This window comes from Lactuca virosa, chromosome 1, assembly GCF_052849685.1.
Source record: "Lactuca virosa cultivar CGN04683 chromosome 1, Lactuca_virosa_CGN04683_v6, whole genome shotgun sequence".
NCBI classification, from domain to species: Eukaryota; Viridiplantae; Streptophyta; class Magnoliopsida; order Asterales; family Asteraceae; genus Lactuca; species Lactuca virosa.
In genome coordinates this window covers 307,057,905-307,071,956 of record NC_136426.1, presented here as the reverse complement: position 1 = coordinate 307,071,956, position 14,052 = coordinate 307,057,905, and positions in this window count along the sequence as shown.

Sequence of the window (14,052 nt, the reverse complement as noted above, 5' to 3'; positions counted from 1 at the left end):
TGTATATCCGGATTGGGCCTGTCCATCCGTGATTATCTATTAGGGTTAAACTATAAATAGTGCATGCATGTATGCATTAGATACGTTCTTGATTATCATTATTATTGTTTTGTAACCCTAAACACCTCTACAGTCGAAGTTCTTAATCGAGCTCTTCTGAGGTGTTAAAGTTTAATCATACGACATCTTTAAAGCCATTCCTGTGTTCTTAATTGCGTCTCTAATTGTTTGTCTGCTTAGAATCTATCGATCCTATTAGAACTTTGTTCCAACAATTGGTATCAGAGCAGGAGACTGTGTGATCAATACACATTCCTTCTGTGTTAAGAATTCTTTAGGGTTTCCGCTTTTATCGAATATATAGAAGCCGTCTTCTTCCTGTCGACGGTAACTCCTGTGTTTGATAAAACCCTAATCTCAAGTTTACAGGTCTGATTCTAGCGGTTCTAAGGAAAGGCTCACCATGTCTCACAAAGATTCTCAAACAAATCCCATCAACATCTCGAACAGCATTGGATCCACTACAAGGGTTCCCATTCTTTACACACAAGAGTATGAAGTATGGGCGCATCACTTTGAAGATTATGTGGTTGGATCTGAAGATAATGGTTATCTCATCTGGGAAGCTATCACGCTTGGGCCGTTTGTTCACTCTGGAACGAACACGACTGTGAAGAGTCAAAAAGAATATAATAAGCTGGTAGCGGACATAGATAAAATGTCGCAGGATGAGAAGGACAAGTTGTTATGTAATGTGAAGGCCATGAGAATGATCAGATTCGCTTTGAAATGTGACACTTTTCGATTAGTTGGTTCATACACGACGGCTAAAGAAATCTGGGATAGGTTGAAAGAACTTTACTCAACCGATGAAGATCTAGAACACTCTATTCAAACCTTGCTGCTCTCAGATTTTGGAGTTTTCGAACAGAAACCTGAAGAAAAACTGATACAAACCTTCGATCGTTTCAATCATCTCCTAAGTAAGATGATCAAGCATGGAATAGAAAGAAAGTTGATCGAGCAAAAGGTAACCTTCATGAATGGTTTGAGACCAGAATGGATGACAGTGGTTTCAACAGTGAAAGCTCATGAACAGTTTAAATCTTACTCACTAGCGAAACTTGTGGGAGTACTTAAGTCCCATGATAATGTGGTAACCAAGGAGGCGAAGGTAGTTTCGGGTGCGGGATCATTGGCCCTTGTTTCAAAAGGAAAAAGTGTTGCAGAAGAAGAGGAGTCGGATATGTCTGAGTGTGACCTTACAAGCGAAGAATATGCTATGATGGTCACCAATCCAAAGAAGTTTGCACGAAGGAAATTTCCTGTCAATAAGAACCGAAACTGGCAGGGAAGTTACAGTTCTGAGAAGGTGAAAGATGAAGCGAATAATACTTCTCAAAAGGATGACGACAAGAAGGAGAGCAAGCTTGCAGGAGACTCTGGATTCGACTGCAATTACTGTCACGGCAAGAACCACTTTTCCAAAGATTGCATGCTAAGGAAGATGGCTGAGAAAAAAGAGATGGTGAAGATGATGAGGCGTACTACATGCGAAAGTTGGAAGAGATCAAGAAAAAGAAGGCAACTAACAGTTCAATGAATGCCTTAATTGTACAGGAAAATGGGGATGAAGATGAGTTCGGTGGCGTTGAAGTCTGGTCAACCGATTCTGAGGATGAAGAAGTGAGAAAGCCCACGCATGGAAGAGCTTATGTGGTGAGGGATACAAGTTCGGCTGAAAGATGTTTGGTGGTTACAGCTGGTAGATCAACCGAAAGTAAGAGTAAGGAGCCGAACGACTGAGGACAAGTGCTTTGCAACCAAGCCCGTGAGTGAGAAGATCAATGACTGTGATCGGCTGATCAAAAAGGTACAATCCATCCTTGAATCACTTAAAGTTCCAGTAACAAATTAAAAAGAAGAATTAAATGAATTAAAGTTTAAATTTTCTAACTTAAGTGGTAGTCTCATGCAAACTCGCTTAGCGAACTCTAACCTAACTGACCAACTCAACAGGGTGTCTTCAAAGAGTGAGGATAGAAGGATGTGGATTGAGCTGAAGGAGGCGGAGTTAAATAGGGCTAGGGATGAAACTATTTATTTGCAACGAGACAATTTAAAGTTTTTAAAACAAAGGAATATTTTTTGTTTAATTGATAAGCGCTTATATACTAATATTGCTCAATTGCACTTAAATTGTGAAATAGGGAAAAAGATTCATAAGATGATCTTACCCTTCCTTGAATTTAAGGAGGATGAGGTCATTGCCGAATGTGAATCAATAGTGTCCTCAGAAGAGACATCCATCGCTTAAAAAATCGGACTGGACAAAATAGAGACCTTCATTGACTCTAAGGAACATAAATGTATGCTCAAAAATCTTTTAGATGAAAATGATAGGTTAAAAATTAAGACCGAGACCATTCAATCATTTGATTCGTCGAACGCAAAATTAATTTCAGAACATAAAATGAACATAGAAAATTCGTCTGAATTTGATGAGGAAAGTGAGATGAGCGAAATCTCAGTTGAAGACGTGGTTGATTGCTCTGAGTTTATGAAGAGCGAAACCGAGAATGAGAAACCCCTCGTTTCTGAAAATTCGGTTGAATACGCTCGCCTGTCAAAGGACAAGCCACAGAAACTCAAAGAGAAAGCAATGGTTTATCATAAGGTTCAAACTGTGCCGAATCAGGTATATGCTGTTACAGGGGTCACTGCAAGACAAACAGCAGAATTGAAAAACTTGGTTGACAAAGACAATGCTGAAGGGTGCGACGATTATTTCTGGTCAGCCCCTATTGATAACGCAGATGAAACCATCGGCTTATCTGAGCAAACCTCATGGAGGGTAAAAGGAAGATATGTTGCTGAACCTATCAACAAACCCTCGAGTTTCGACAAACCAAGCACAAGTGGAACAAAAGAGATCCCTGAAGAACCAAAGGGAACACCAAATGTTCCTACTAAGACAACCGAAACTCAAAAGGAAAAGCCAAAGGCTAGCTTCAATATCCACAAATCTCAGAAGGAGTTAGCTGAACAGAAAAGCCAAAGAAATCAAAGATACATGAAAAATCTGAATGAACGAAAACGTTATTGGCAATCTCAAAATCCCAACTACGTACCTCCTAAGAAAGAATCAATTGCCAAAGGAAAGGAAAAGCTAAAAGAAAAAGAAAATTTTAGTCCAAGCTCCTACTATTCCAAAGCTCAGAACCGAACGTCTACTTTCGGTTCCAAAACTAGAGCGCTGAACCGAACGTCTAGCTTCGGTCCCAACGTCAAGGCTAACAACCGAACGTCTAGTTTCGGTCCCAAGTCAAATTCTGGTCCTTCCTACTCCCATAGAAAACCGCAATCAGTGAAGGACATCAAAGAAAAGGGAAAGCTTGATTCAGATTCTAATTTCAATAACAAGAAAACGTTAGCTAACCCTAGGATTCAAAAGAAAATTCCAAAACCATCTAACAACACACCATCTATTACACCAAAATTTAAACAAGATAAAACCAAAATCAAGGTGTATACCATCAAAAGAGAAGATCAATCTACTCTAATAAAAAGAACTTATTTGGTTGATATTTCTACTACAATTCCTTTTTCTTTTAAAGACTCACCAGGGCCCAAGAAAATTTGGGTTCCTAAATCTGATTGAATTTGCAGGTGATTAGTGACGAGCAGTTCGATGACGAATGGTATATAGACAGTGGCTGCTCGCGTCACATGACAGGAAGGAAGGAAGAGCTGAGGGAGTTTCGGTCCCTAAAAGACGGTGGATATGTGAAGTATGGCAATAACTCTTATGGCACAATCAAAGGATATGGAATGATAACCAACGGAGACTTCTCGATTCAAAAAGTAGCTTATGTGGAAGGGTTGCAGCTTAACCTCATCAGCGTATCACAATTAGTTGTGGGAACAGGTTTGAAGGTTTCATTCGATGATGAGGACTCAGAAATAATTGAGAAGCAATCTAAAAAGGTTCTGTTGAAGTCTGAACGCAAGGGAGAGACGTATCCTTTAAACCTCAATCCAATTCGAGGAAAACCAGCAATATGCCTGCTATCAAAGGCGAACGCTGATGAAAGCTGGTTGTGGCATCGACGCCTATCGCACCTGAACTTCAAATACATTAATAAGTTGGTGCTTGGTGATCATCTTCGAGGCCTTCCTCTTCTCAAGTTTGATAAGGAACATCTGTGTGCAGCGTGTGAGATGGGCAAACAAAGCAGAAAGAGCCATCCTACACGAATCAATACAAAGATTGTTGAAGCTCTTGAACTTCTGCACATTGACTTATGTGGACCTTCGGCTATCGAAAGCTTCGGTGGTAGTAAGTTCATTCTTGTCATAGTAGATGATTTTTCACGCTTCACCAGGGTTTTCTTTCTTAAACAGAAATCAGACGCAGCTCCCAAGTTGAAGACGTTCATCAAGCAAGTGGAAGTGCAGCTGCGAAAGCTGGTGAGGAATATCAGAAGCGATAATGGGCTTGAATTCAAAAATAAAGATTTTGAGGATTTTCTGGCTGACAAGGGGATATCTCACAACTTTTCGGCCCCCTATATACTACAGCAGAACGGAATTTTTGAAAGACGAAACCGTTCTTTATGTGAGGCAGCCCGAACCATGCTAAGCTTCGCTTCTCTTCCGCTATACTTCTGGGCTGATGTTGTTGCAACCGCGTGCTACACTCAGAACCGATCCTTGCTCAACAAATGATTCTCAATCACTCTATATGAGATTCTGAACAATCGAAAGCCCAACGTCAAATTTTTCCACGTATTCGGTTCAAGGTGTTTCATCTTTAATTCCAAAGAGAACCGAAACAAGTTTGACGTCAAAGCTGATGAGGGAATTTTTCTTGGTTATTCACTCACTTCAAAGGCATACAGAGTTTTGAACAAACGTTCTAAACGAATTGAAGAAACATACTATGTAACCTTTGATGATAACTACATGAAGAAAGTTCAAAGAAGAGAAAGTGCCTTGGGGGAAATATTTCCTGAATCAGGACAAGTCTCGGTTCCAATTTCCAACTTGTTTGAAGAGTACATAAGGCTATTTGATGAACCTGAGAAGGCTGCACACTCGGAGGCAAAAGCAGCAGACAACAAAATCGACAATCTCAAAAAGGTCATAGATGAAGCTGCAAAAGAAATGGAAAATGAACCTCATAAACCGACTGGTGGTAAACCCTCTACTGACCCTCCAAACAACAGCTCAACGTTCAAGGGGGAGAGTTCATCTGCACCAAAGACAACCGAAATGTCTTTCGAGGGGAAGAATCCAACTCCAACCCCACCCAATGATAGTCCAATCGAGGGGGAGAATCCAACTCCCACAGATTATGAAAGAGAAAACAACTGACGAAGGTGATCAATCAGAACTTGAAGAAGAAGTAAACGCAGAGTTGGATCCAGCTTATGACCCTAATTACCATCCTCTAACGAAATGGACTAAGGACCATCCAAAAGCACAAATAATTGGTGAATCATCTGAGAAAGTTCTAACACGTTCTCAATTGAAAGCGAAACAAACTTCATTATTCTCTAAGGTTGAATTATGTATGTTTAATTCGTTTATATCTAAAGTCGAACCGAAGACGGTTAATGTTGCACTTGATCACGCTGATTGGGTACAAGCTATGCAAGATGAACTCCATGAGTTTGAACGTAATCGAGTTTGGAGGTTGATTCCCACTCCAAAGGATGCTTCGGTGGTCGGCTTAAAATGGGTCTTCAGAAATAAGTTGGACAAAGAGGGGAACGTCATACGCAATAAGGCTCGGTTGGTGGTGAAAGGATATTTCCAAGAGGAAGGAATAGATTATGAGGAGACCTTCGTTCCAGTAGCAAGGTTGGAATCAGTTAGAATTTTTCTGGCATATGCTGCTCATAAAAACTTCGAAGTTTTCCAAATGGATGTGAAGTGTGCTTTCTTGAATGAAGAACTAGAACAAACGGTCTATGTTGAGCAACCACCTGGGTTCGTAAACGAGAAATTCCCTGATCATTGCTATGTGCTGGATAAAGCTGTATATGGGTTGAAGCAAGCACCGAGGGCCTGGTATGAAACTTTAACTCGCTTTCTGAAAATGTCGAAATTTAAGCAAGGTTCGGTTGACCCAACCTTCTTCCGAAAGAAAGAAGGCGAACATCTAATGATAGTTCAGATCTATGTCGATGACATCATCTTCGGCTCTACGAATCCTAGCTTAACGGCTGAATTCAGGAAGTTGATGGAGACTAAATTTGAAATGAGCGCAATGGGTCTGATTAATTTTTTCCTTGGTTTGAATATTAGACAGGGACCAGAAGGTATCTTTATCAACCAGGAGGCCTACACAAAGAACTTGCTGGTAAAGTTTGGTATGATGGGAGATTCGAAAGTGAAGGTTCCTATGGCATTTGGCACTAAGTTAACACCTTCTCTGGAAAAACCTGCTGTTGACATAACACTATATCGTCAAATGATTGGTTCCCTTATGTATCTAACAGCTAGTAGACCGGACATTATGTTTTCTGTTTGTTATTGTGCCAGGTTTCAAGCAAATCCAAGAGAAACTCACATGGTGGCAGTGAAAAATATTTTTCGTTACCTGAAGCGAACCTCGTCTCTCGGTCTTTGGTACCCTGCTAGATCTGGCTTCTTTATTCAAGCTTTTTCTGATGCTGATCTTGGAGGATGTGGTCAGGACCGAAAGAGCACAACTGGTGGATGCCAATTCCTTGACGGTAAACTTGTTAGCTGGCAGTCCAAGAAGCAAACCTATGTGTCACTTTCAACAGCCGAAGCTGAGTACATAGCTACAACATCCTATACCTCTTAAGTAATATGGATACAAATCCAACTAAGAGACTATGGGCTAAGCATGAAGAAGATTCCTCTCTATTGTGACTCAGAAAGTGCGATAAGAATATGTCACAATCCGGTACAACACTCAAAGACTAAGCATATTGCACTTAGATATCATTTCATCAAGGACCATGTAGAAGATGGGAACATGGAAGTACATTTCGTTCGGTCCTCTGATCAACTGGCTGACATATTCACTAAAGCCTTACCGGAAGCAAGCTTCAATAAAATTTTACAAGGTTTGGGAATGATGGAAGCAGAGTCGGTACCGAATCCTCAAATCTCTCTCTAAAAATTAGACAAGCGAAATAGAGCGAACGCTCGGTCTATTTCGGTTCCGGATTTTTCGGGAACCGAAATGAACCGAACGCTCAGTCTATTTCGGCTCCATAATTTTCGGGAACCGAAATGAACCGAACGCTCGGTCTATTTCGGCTCCGGAATTTTAGGGAACCGAAATGAACCGAACGCTCGGCTTATTTCACTTCATTCTTTTAAGGTTTGGTTTCGGTTGTACATTTTGTTTATTCTTTTAAGTCTATTTTCTTATTCTATTTTATTTTTTTTAAGAGTGTTTTGTGATAATTTATTTATTTTATTTTATTTTATTTTTCGGTTTTTATTATTTTTTAGAAAATTTCAAAATTCCAAAAATATTTTCTTTTTCTGTTTTTATTATTTTTCAGAAAATCTCAAAACTCCAAAAATATTTTTCTAAACGTCTTTTTTGTTTTGTTTGTTTGTTTTTTTTGGTTTGTTTGTTTGTTTTGTTTGTGTGGTGTGTTTGATGCTTGTTCTTTTAATTAGGTTCCAAGTATATCGGTGCAACAAAACTTGGAGCTAAGGCATGTATGATTCTTTTCATCTGAACTAGTTAAGAATCCCTAGAAGCATGCTGCTGCATGTCGACCGAAGCCTCTATGACTAAGAGCAAGGCCTTAATGATTCCATCTATACCTATCATTTCTTCCCAATCAGGCTGTTAAAATCAACTCAAGTCTAGAGCTACCTTACTCTTCTCAAATGAGTTAAGAGTTTTCTGCTTTGTCCTGTTTATATAGCAGAGGTACTTTCGGTTCCTTAACCACCCTCCTTACATTCTCCATCAACTTTCGGTTCACCACTGTAACCCTTGAGACTCTCGGTCTTTACCACTGAGGTTTATGGTTGCATAAAATCTATGTTTGTGATCTTAGATACGTACACCACGTGCTGAGTGAAACCCACAATCCAACACCAACAATGAATTGACGGTGAATCATTATATTCAAGATCTTACTGGTTACCTAATGAAATCTCATTTTATTTTTTGAGTGGTCTTTTATGAAATTATCTAACACCAAGGCACTTCTACCCAAAAAGATCCAGTTTATTTATTTTTATTTTTTTTTAGGTTTTTATAATATCTTTAGTCACTATAAATTATATCCAACCTACTTGTTCAACAGACCACATCGGTCTCACAAGTACTTCTTCCAACGTTCGGTCTTATGTTAAGAATCGACGTTCGGTTGAAGCTAAGCCAACCTTAGCCTATTAATTAAAAGAAGCCTTTCGGTGTTTCTTTACAAGCACTTGATCGTATTTACTCGGGAAACCAAGCAAGCACTTCAAGTCTCTCTTGACTTTGAAGGAAGAGATTCATGCCCGTAATCATTTGCTTTGTGTCTTCTAATAGACATCACTCATATCCAATACATATTTTGCTTTATTTCTTTATCTTTTGTCACACTATTGCACGAAAATTCTTTGTGATTTTCCAACATTCTGGTTGCTGTTGGTTCGATTTTTGTTTAACTTTTGAGCAACAGGGGTTATCCTAATTCTTGGAGCGAAGCTGAATTTCAAACGACGAATTTTGGATAAGATTTTGGACGCGTGATTTTGAACGGTTCCTAAACCCACGCGTGCTGACGTATACCTGGGTGCAACCAACCTGTCACATCGCACTTTTTCAGGCGACGTTTCAGTGACCGCGTCATTATCATGATGATTTCTCTCTCTCCTGGCAACGGTATATAAAGGGTTTCTAATATTATTTGTCTTTTACCAGCAACACATTCTCTCAATATACAAGGCGATTTGAAACTGTTCATCTTCTTCCTTAACTCAACAATGGCGACTTCCTCATCTGTTGAAGATCAAACTGCATCGTCCTCATTGCTCTCAATCAAGCCAAACCAGAACCTGATCATTCAACTCAACCCTTTTCTGTACGATTCATACATGCTACAAGTGGTTGAATGCTCGAAGTACTCACCTCTAATTCTCGCCCTAACACAGGTGGAATTCGTCCCCATGTCACTCCTATCGCAAGTCTACACTACTGCTTCATATGACAAGAACAAGGAGAGGATTTACTTCCAAATCTTCTCTCACAAGGCTTCGATTTCAAAAGGGAGATTTTGTTCTCTGTTACAGCTTGCGGTGGATTCTTCTTTGATCTCACCTGACTTCATCACCACTACTCAACTATTCTCGATGCTCTACGAGATGGGCTACACTGATGTGCTTACCATGGTTACAAAGGTTAAGAAGTCATGCTTACCGCCACAATGGAATGGGTTGCTAACTCTTATCAACAAGGGTTTAGCGGAGAGGAGTGTTGGGCCTGATGGTACCAGCAAAGGTTTTTTGACTATTCTATATGGTCTTTACAATGGGATAAATCTCGACTATGGGTCGATTATCTGGTCACAGGTGGTGCAAAGTCTCAATACTTCAACGAGACATTCAGAAATTTCTTGTGGACGCTTTTGGACCATTATCACGAGAAGGGCAATTGATTCTTTGCATATTCCGGTAATGAAGGATGCCCTGGTCTCGTCTGTGGCTACTTTTCACACCAAGAAAATAATCTTTTCTGATCCCACAAAGTTCCCTCACAATGGCTCCATACCTGAGACGATGTACACGTGTGTATCAGCCGAAAGTAAGGTGATGGCTATTTATCGCAAGCTTCCTCCCAAGGAACCGAGAGTACTATCTCCTGAACAACAAGCTGCTTTGGATGCTGTGGAGAAGCCTGCAAACCGAGGTAAACATGCTACTACCAAGAAAGGAACAACCGAAGATGATTCGTCTAAGCCTACCAAGTCTAGGAAGCGAAAGTCTGCAAAGGGTGATTCTTCTAAGCCAAAGAATATTAAGAAGATGGCGAAGAAACCCAAGAGTCCTTCCCCTTCGAGCTCAGACAACGATGAGGAGGATGAAGAAGAGGAAATTCAGCATCACGAATCACCGAGAGGTAACACACCTCCTCGATCACCAACTCCAACCGAACCTCTTAATGATAAGATTCCAACACCTCCTCCTTCTCCACCGAAAACAATTGTTCCAATTTCGGTTGCTCCTATTCCACCACCTACCACATCTCAAACAACAACTTTAATTCCACCACCACCACCTGTTAGTACAATCCCAATTTTTACAACTCCTTTACCACCTCCTATCGTTTCCCAAGCCACTACCACCACTACAACCCAACCGCCAGTAAACATCAACGTATCTGATACGGGGGCGAATACCGAAACCGAACCTCCTGTTACTTCTAAACCTCTTTCACCCTCACCTTCAACCGATTCTCGTGCCACTCTCGGTGGTGATAATGTTGAGTTTGACTCGACTTACTACAGTCCCTATCGGCTTCCTACCGACGATGATGAAGAGGCTCCTGTCACTCGCCAACAACTGCAGAGTATTGATGATAAGATCGATAAATTGCTTGCTGCCAACAAGTCTTACAATGATGTTGTGCTCAAAGCTTTTATGGATACCGCTTTTGAGCAATATACTGGGGCTATTGACAAATCCACGAAGGCTGTTGAGGATTCCACTTCTTCTTGCAAGAAGGCCACTACTGAGGTTACAGAACTTGTTCACAGTACTCAGATATTTCTTGAATCACTCAAAGGCCATGCTGATGCAAATGCAGCCAAAGTGAACGCTTCAGCGGATTCCTTATCCAAATCACTTCAAGATGAGCAAACTAAGTTTGAGGCTGTTCGTTCGTCTATTCAAGCTGAGAATACTTCTCTGCTTAGTTCCGTGACTTCTCATCTTTCAACACTCCAAGCTGATTTAGCAAAGGAGAGTGCCTTGAACGAAGATCTTGCACGCAAAGCCTCGACTATTGAAGTTCAGAAAGTGGAGTTGGCTCAAGCTGAAAAGGAAATCTCTCTGTTGAAGACTGAGCGAGCAGTATTCAGGAGTTGTGCTGGGGATGTCAAGGATATGCTTACCAATCTTCTTGGTGCTCATGATCCTATCCTAACTCAGACCATCAGGAATCATTTAACTTCAAAGCTTATTCCTGCCCTTGCTCTCTTACATGAAATGAAAGGTGTTTCAGGGAGGTTCGTACCTCCAAAACAAGGGGGAGAAGGTGGTACTCAACCGAAGGTCACAGTCAAAACCGAACTGAAGGTTAATGAAGCTTCGGGTTCCGGGAACCAAGATAAGAAGAAGGAAATTGATGATGACAGTGATGAAGCAGAAGAGACAATTGTTGAGGCCCTAAAAAGAAAGAAAAGGGACATAGAATTGGATGAAACTCTTCGGGTTGCGAAGGAGGCTGAAGAGAGGGAAAGAAGGAACAAGGAAGAACAAGATGCTATAAACTGCAAAAAGGCCTTGTTTCCTCTTTGGACAAGAGAAACACTCATCAACGAGGCAATAGAGTTTCCAAGCGTCTACTGCCTGGAACCTGTCGCTTCGTTTGATTGTGAAAATTCAAAGGATTCACAGTTCAATATGCCTATAACACGAAAGGCATTTACATTTCATTGTTTTGATTCGACTGTTGAAGTTCCTTTCCCTCATCCTAAAGTTGATCGCGAACTTATTGATTTTTATTTGAAGTTCGGTCAGCCTCAGTACTTGACGTGGAGTGCACAGAAGATTGTTACTGTCAAGGTACTGAAACCTTCGCCTGCCGGGAAATTCATAAATGTTAGTTTTAAAATCACTCGAGGATCAACAAACTCGGTTTCGGTTATTTCCCTGGCAGATCTTCCAAATTTGAATCCTCATGATTGGATCCTGTTGTTTAACAATCTGCTCACCAATCCGAAAGAATATGAGCCGATCCTGGATCATTTAAAGAGGATGTTGGCCTCCTATATCCATGAAGTCGCTGTAATGGATCAGGAGATAGCAAAAGTGATGCTTAAGAAACCGACTGTAAAGCCAACAGTGAAACCAGGAGATGTGAATAAAATGAGGATGGGTCAGATTGATTCTACACATCTTACTGTAATGTTCACAAGAGGCGAAGCCAATCGTTTTCTGTTCGCACTTGTTGACAAACATCTGTTTTCAACAGACTGCTTAGAGCACATTATCAGTATCATTCATCGGTGCAAGCAGAACTCTGAGGCAGATAAGAAGAACTTCACGGACATGCTTCGGTGGTATATCACGTTTCGTCATACTCTTTTGGCCATCATACCGAAGGTGTTCAGGACAGTCAAGAAGTCTTCTGCAGCTCAACCGAAGTGAGCTTTCGGCTCCATTCACGCAAAGGGGGAGATTGTTGGGTATTGTATGTTGCGTCATGGGCTTATTATGTATATCCGGATTGGGCCTGTCCATCCGTGATTATCTATTAGGGTTAAACTATAAATAGTGCATCCATGTATGCATTAGATACGTTCTTGATTATCATTATTATTGTTTTGTAACCCTAAACACCTCTACAGTCGAAGTTCTTAATCGAGCTCTTCTGAGGTGTTAAAGTTTAATCATACGACATGTTTAAAGCCATTTATGTGTTCTTAATTGCGTCTCTAATTGTTTATCTGCTTAGAATCTATCGATCCTATTAGAACTTTGTTCCAACATATATATATATATATATATATATATATATATATATATATATATACACTAGTTGTGACACTACAAGAAAAACGCGATTTTGCTAGGGAATGCCACTATGGAACGTATTTTCGTTGTTAATCTGCAATGGATCGTGCTATGAAATGTCGTTCCATAGCAAGGTTGCTACCACATTGTCAACGTAATTTATTTCCGGTAGCGAACATGGGACTTGCTAGGGAAAATGCTACCGACTCCATATTCGTTGGTATTATGCTACCGATATTTCTATGGAAAAAATATTCATAGCAATTGTGCAACGAATTTTTTTACGAAATCACTTTCCGTTGTACAGCTGCTATGAAATTAATTATCGTGGTTATTATGCAACAAACTTTTTCAACGGAAACCAATTCCATAGTTGCTTTGGTATGGAAGTACCATTCGTAGGTATTTGCTAGGGAATTCTGCAATGGAATTTGATTTCCTTTCCTTGTTTTGCTAAGGAACAAAAAGTCTAGCTAATTTGTGACGACATTTGTTATGAAATTATATTCCATAGCAACGTTGATAAGGAGTAGTTCAAAATCATAGATATTTAGCTATGGAAATTTGCAACGACAATAAAACTCGTTGAATTTTTAGTATTGAGCAATTATATGTTGCAACTTTTGTTACCAAATCTGCTAGGAATTAATTTTTTGTAAAGTAATTATGTTTATGCTATTTAGCAACATATATTAGATACGAAAATCAATTACGTAGATGATTTTCTGTGGAGTAAATGTCTATTGCTATTTTGTAATGATTTTTGTTACAAAATTAAACTTCGTAGGAATTTTGTTAACCAATTATACTTCATAGTTATGTTGCTACGGTATTTGCTACCAAAATCAATTACATAGTTGTTTTGCTATGGAGTAAATTAACCATTGATGTTTTGTTATCAATATTGTTAAAGAATGAAATTATGTTGGTATTTTGACGAGTTACATATGTTTTCGTTACATTTTTGTGCCTAGGAGTTTAGGATTTAGGTCTATGGATTATAGCTTACGACATATTAATTATAACATTTAAATGTGAGCCTTAAGCCCTAAACTGTAGGCAATATTTTTTTGCCACTATATAATTGCTAAAATAAAAACAGTTTTTACGTTTTTAGCGACACTTTGTTTACCACAACATTTATATTTGAAAATTATGTCCAATTTTTTTATAAATTTAAATAGAATATAAAATAATAAAATAAAATTAAGATAATAATTGAAAACACAAAAGCATTACTTAAATTAAAACATAACTTGGCTTACAACAATATTCTCAATATTTAAAACAAAAAATATCTTCTATAAAGCTTAATAAGTCTAA